At 47.0% G+C, this 6,000-nt stretch overlaps 1 protein-coding gene across 3 annotated transcripts in view; it reads right to left on the bottom strand.

The window, feature by feature from the left end:
• Window positions 1-5,291, bottom strand: part of ntn2 (netrin 2) — a 50,918-nt gene extending 45,627 nt beyond the window's left edge. Inside the window, exons 1-2 of one of the 3 annotated variants that reach the window (XM_037082214.1) lie at window positions 4,966-5,291; window positions 4,710-4,867 (exon numbers count right to left, since the gene is read on the bottom strand). The gene's annotated coding sequence lies outside the window, so the exon portion shown is untranslated. Of the gene's footprint in view, window positions 1-1,838; window positions 2,158-4,709 lie in introns of those variants that run through there. The other 2 variants (XM_037082213.1, XM_037082215.1) reach the window with 2 other exon arrangements.
• Between the last annotated feature and the right edge of the window lie 709 nt (window positions 5,292-6,000).

Genomic DNA, 6,000 nt, shown 5'->3' on the forward strand with positions numbered 1-6,000 from the left:
TATTTCAATCGGCTCAGGGTTGTTTTTCCAATATGTCAAAGGACTGAAGCGGGGGGGGGGACGGGTGGTTTCATCCAGCAAAAACAGAAAAGAGAGACCTTGCATCTAGCGCTCCCCCCGTCGAACTGTTGAAGAAGAAAAACATATTGGCCGTGTTGACTTTACTCGCTCAGGTGGACCGAGCCAAGAGCTCTGAGGAATCCCGCTTTTCAAAGCCGAGGAAAACGATCCACTTATGTTACGGCGGCCTTCTCCATCTCCTTCTCAATCCCTCCGCTTTTCTCTCGGGGTTCATAACTACCAAATACAGGCGCGCACACACTCACACACGCACGCAAATCTGCACTATGTTGCTCTGGATTAGCTTCCACATCATGTGCCCACAACTGCTCCTGGCTCTAAACCTCCCTGCCTCTGTTACTGATGGAAGCGGGGTGTGATGCAATTAAATAATGATGATTAATTTGCGAAAACATGGCAAGCCGGTGGCCATGCTCCAGACGAGCAGCGCCTCACACAAGCGCTTGCTCCAGTTTACACTCCTGCGTTCACTCTGTCCTCGGTGAGCAGCGCGGATTCGGGGGCCTTCTTCTTCTTCTTCTTCTTCTTCTTCTTCTGCTGCTGCTGCTGCTGCTGCTGCTGCTTCATGGACTCATTCCAGTCATTTGCGGTGAGAGTGAGAAGTAGGTCAAGTGGCTGACACTGTTTCAGTGTGCAATAGGGGCATACTTTGAGTCTATCGAAGCAGTTAAGATAAGCAATCTGGATGGGACTCACGCCTTCACTACCAGGCTTGTCGGTGCTTGCGAGCGGAGAGCGGCTGAGCTCGGAGAGGGTGGAGCTCGTCGCGGAGGCTATCCTTTCCTCTCACACCTTGGCCGCAGTGTGTCAAAACGAAGCTCATGTAGGTGCACAAGAGAAAAGATCTTCATTGGCTGTTTATGTGCCCAAACAAACTTGGAGAAACAAACTCTTTGTTGTCATGACGGAATAAACAATCTGACCTTAAAAGACAGCACAGTTTCAAATTTGGCGGACCCTGCCACCTTTCTAGATTCAAACAGCATTCTTGAGACCTTATTGTCCTCTGAGATCAGCCTGTTTATTCAGTTATGGAACAGAAATGACCTCATTAATAATTATAAATATTGAAATTCATAGTTTGAATCTCTTTTCCGAAACCACACAGTGCCCCTTTAATCCTCCGAGAACCACAGAGAGGACGCACTTTAAAAGCTGCCTGATCTTGTTCCTGCGCTTTCCTCTCCATACCTGAGCGACTTGGAGCAATCGCCAACAATAAATATTTTTCACGTGCCTGTGTCAGAGCGAGGAGGGAAAATATTAGAAGTGACAAACGCATTGGGAGACTTGGCGAGGGGCAGAGCCGAGGAGGACGGGAACCGAGGAGCGCGCTGCTTGCTTTGGCACCCGCGCTTGGCTCCGGTTCCAGGTCGCTATTAAAGCGCACAGGCTCCGCATAGCCCACCACTTGTACCTCGTATTAAAATCCCGTTCTTTCTCGCTTTTCTCGGGGCCGCTTGTGCGGCGAGGAGGCTGACACCTGTCTGTGCTGTCCTCCGCTCCCGATCCAGCGCGCCCCGCTGAATTAGCGACCCCCAAAACAGCCACTCGCAGTCCAGTCGCACGACCTCAGCGGCGCATAATAAAGTAATGACAGTCATTGGGTTCATTTAAAACACACGGCAGGTAATGGGACAGCCCGTCACAGCAGGCGCCGTGAGTCACACGCTTTCATTTCTGAGAGAAGAAGCGGTGCGTAAAATCTGCTCTCCACAAAAGAAAATGAAACAACGACCCGCAAGTTATGAACTTACCCGTGTCGAGTCGTGACTGTCGATGTCTTCTGAGTTTGAAAGCACGTCCCCCGAGATCCAGTCACACTTTAAGGTGCTCTCCCGTCACAAAACCGTCCTCTCAGTGCGCTCAAGTGTCTCGTGTTTCTCACACTCGCCTCGTTAATATATTCTTTTTCTTCTTCTTTTTTGTCTTTTTTTTTTTTTGTCTTTTTACAAAAAAAAGGGGGACGAGATGAACGCGCGCAACACAGTCAAAAAGTGAGGGGGACACACGAGAGGAAGTTGACTGCTGCACCCATCCGCGCCCGAAGCTCAAAGCAACTGAAAACCTTCCAGTACATCCATAGGTTGTAAAGCGAGCCCGGGGTAGGCTACTCCCCGTTAAAATCAAACCCAGATTTCCCCGACAGTGTGTGTGTGCGAGAGAGAGAGAGAGAGAGAGAGAGAGAGAGAGAGAGAGAGAGAGAGAGAGAGAGAGAGAGAGAGAACAAATATTCCATAAGCCCACTGTGTGTTTCCTTAACATGAGTTTCATTTTACCTGCAATTTACCGATGCGTGTAATTCAGCCGTGAAGCCAAAAGAAAGCACCAACGAAAATGAACAATTCACCAAACCACCACTTGGTCCGACGCCCCCCCTCCTCAAACAACACAACTGCTCTCACTTTTACAACAAATACCTCCGCCGCTTTACGGACTAATTCTTACTACGCCGCCTGCTCCAAATGCCCCATGGCTCGCTGCGCTCACAGGCAGCCATATGGAGGTCGTAATGAGAACACAACGTTGAACCTGTTGAAAACAGTGTAGGGCCTGGCGGGGCTCCGGGGCCCCGCAGAAACAAGAGGCAGATGCCGAATGTTAGAACTTATTAATCCTAATAATAGTCCCGACACATGTTGGGTTTATGAGCCCGTGCGTCACGGCACCCCCCCCAAAAATTTTTGACGTTTTTATGAAATGTGTCATAACAAGTGGCATCAAATTAAATAGGCTATGTGACGGTGTTGTCTCGCGGTTGCATCATGATGAGGGTCTCGTGTGTGCGTAACGAGAGAGAGAGAGAGAGAGAGAGAGAGAGAGAGAGAGAGAGAGAGAGAGGTTCGTTTTTGGCACGGGATATGTGGCCCTGCGCCCTCGGCCATGACAGCAGCACATTAACTCATTAACCGCATTCATATGGCTTTACAGCCATCTCTCAGTGCGGAGGTTAAAGAGCAGCCGATAAAAGTGGTTTGTCACGATGAGAGCTCCGCCAATCGGGAGGCTGTGCGTAAAAGCGCACCGGAGAGGCCGCGGGGAGATGTACGGTAATTGCAGTTAACTGTCATGAATTATATTAATACAGACTTCAGCGCAAATAAAGCAGTCAAAGAACATGAATGGTGACTTGTGTTTAATTTTTTTTATTGGTCTGTTACAACTTCTTAGTTGTCTCAGCCAATCACATCCGCGCGCCATAATCATTTTTCCAACAATAATGTAGAGGAACATATGTTGGATTTGTAAAAACCAGCCCAGCAGAACCGCGCGGACGGCCACAATCCGCTTCATAAGTCCCGTAAATTTACAGCCGGCGTGTTGCTGTGCGTGTTATTGCAGGTGCAGCCTCATTATTCGAGCATCGCGGCCGATCGGCACCTCGAGGCTCTCCGCCGTAAGCTGATCAACATTCCTACTGTATTTACTGTACCATCCTCTGTGGGGAACAGCCCGGCCCGGCCCGGCTCGGACCGACCCGGCCCGGGACCGAGCTGCGCTTTTGTGCCTTTTTTTTTTTTTTTCCCTTCCAGTAATTCGTCTCAAACAAAGAGCGTCTTTTTTTCTTTCTTTTTGTTAGACATATGTATTCAAACAGGCGGATGATTAAAAAAAAAATAATAATAATGTGCATTAACCCAAATCCTCCAATGGTGTGCGCGCATGTGTAGGTGCGTGCGTGCGTGACGCCCGCGTGAGAACACACCTGCAGCCAATACGGATCGAGGATGTCAGTGAGGCGACGGGGCAGGAAAAAAAAAAAAAAAAAAAAAAAAGAATAAGACGCAGTTAATGGGTTTAAAGACCGGAGGGAAAAGTGGTGCCAGCTTCATCAGAAATGAGCTCAAATCAATTAAATCTAAGCAGGATAAATGTCGAGGACGCGAAGACTCTCAGCAGCTTTTGACACATTTCTTCTGGCCTGTATTTACTGTGAGAACTCCTGCTGCTCCTCTGACCTCCTGTCCGATGACTTCACTCTTATATGGGTCTAAACCCAATTCTTCATTCCGACTTCTCATTTGAATCAGACCCTAAAATAACTTTTCTTTTGTTTCCTTTTTTTTTTTTTTTTTTTTACATCGGCTTAACCGGAGGATGAATTAGTTTTATAATTAATCTCCATTACTCTGCCATATTTTCTTAATTTTCCCAGTGCTCTTTATTTTGCAGACACACTTATCTTTTTTCTTTTTTCTTTTTTTTTTTTTGCTCTCCTGTGTTTTCAATTAAAAAGGCTTCAGTTTAAACTGAGACGTTTAAGAAAAGTAGGCCAGCGCCTAGAGAAAAACTGGAACAATCAAAGGAGGATTTCAATAATTTGTGTTTTCTTGGAATTGAACAAAAACACTGTAAATCTTAGCAACAACACAACAAACTGAACATGTCAGCTATGAAACCCTTGTGTTTCCAGCACACACGTACAGTACTGCCTCCTCACGCGCTGATAGTACAGTCCGTGTTCACGCGTTGCTTTGGAGGGGCCAATTTTGACGCATTTCTGTGAAATAAAGGAGCCCCCGCCAGCCAGGCACTAATCTAGGTAGATTATCTCTCCAATTACAAATTGGACTGCGTTAAAGAACAGAATGAAAGAAAGCAGGACCAACAACAGGCAACACACTCACTTGCTGTCAGATGGGATTCAAGCGGGGAGCTCTCCTCGGTCCTTTAGGGTTGTTGCACTCTTGGATCAGTGCGCTGATTTTGTCTGCAAAACAAGCCTCAGTGGTCTGTCTGCTCAAAGCCCGGGGCTCTCAGCGCTGGACTCCCTGCGGCGGACACCCTGGAGAAAATGTCAGCCTCCGGCTTTTTCCTCGCTTCATTTTTTGGCACCCCTGCTGTTGGGCGCCCCTGCTGTTGGGCGCAAGGAGAGATGCTTACCTTGTCCAGGGGGGAAACCCCCCGCGACTGGTGATCAGTGGGGGGAGGGCGCCCTCTTGTGGCCGAGCGCCTGTACAGCTCCGTCAGGTTTGTAACCGCCCTCACAGCTCAGCCCACAGATTTATATTTACATTCTGCCGGAGCACATTCATTATAGTTCTTGTCCTCATCATGTCAGGCGTCGTCATAATAATATCGTTGCTTAAAAGCCTTATATAAGTAACACAATAAAGTCTTTCACTTGACGTAGCAGTACAGGTGTTACTAATAACATTAATGACACTCTCCTCCATGAAGTTGTCCCACCTACACCTGCAAGCGAGCCAGCGAACACCAGCGCCGGCAGTAAAACGGAACGCAGCCATCATTAATGTTATTAGTCACACCTGTGTTCGAGAGTCAAACATCTTTTTATATAAAGGAATGCAACGTGTAGTTCTGGGGGAAGAAATCTTAACCAGAGGAGAGAGATCGTCACTGACTGATCTGCTTTTCACGACTGAATAAAGTGAATAAACACAGTGACCTTTAAGCACAACACAGTCTCATACTGTTTTACTTTTGTTTTATCTGTGGCGGACCCTGCCACCTTTCTAGCTTCAAACAGTGTTCTAGGGGCCTTATTTTCCTCTGAGAACAGCTTGCTTATACACTTATGGGACCAATCAATATTTCTGAGTTTGCATTATTACCTCATTCAGATTGTAAATATTAAAATTCTGAGTTTGGATCTCTCCTCCAAAACAACACAGAGCCCCTTTAACTGAGAAACGCTTAAAGCCCTGTGATGAAATACAATGAATTTAATTAACTAAGGGGGAATATTCATCCATTTCTGACTAAAAACTTGAATTGCACTAATTAAACACATTCTGTCGATCGTAATTGGACTAGTGCAGAGCTGTGGGCGCACAGCAGGGTCTGTACGGGGTTTGTTAAGGAGGCAGCATTCACATCAACCTTTTTTTTTTTTTTTGCTCTCTTTTTGATTCCAGAATCTATCTCGGCCCCATTAAAGCAGGTTCTCTCTGTAAG

The sequence above is a fragment of the Acanthopagrus latus genome, chromosome 20, assembly GCF_904848185.1.
Source record: "Acanthopagrus latus isolate v.2019 chromosome 20, fAcaLat1.1, whole genome shotgun sequence".
Lineage (NCBI taxonomy): Eukaryota > Metazoa > Chordata > Actinopteri > Spariformes > Sparidae > Acanthopagrus > Acanthopagrus latus.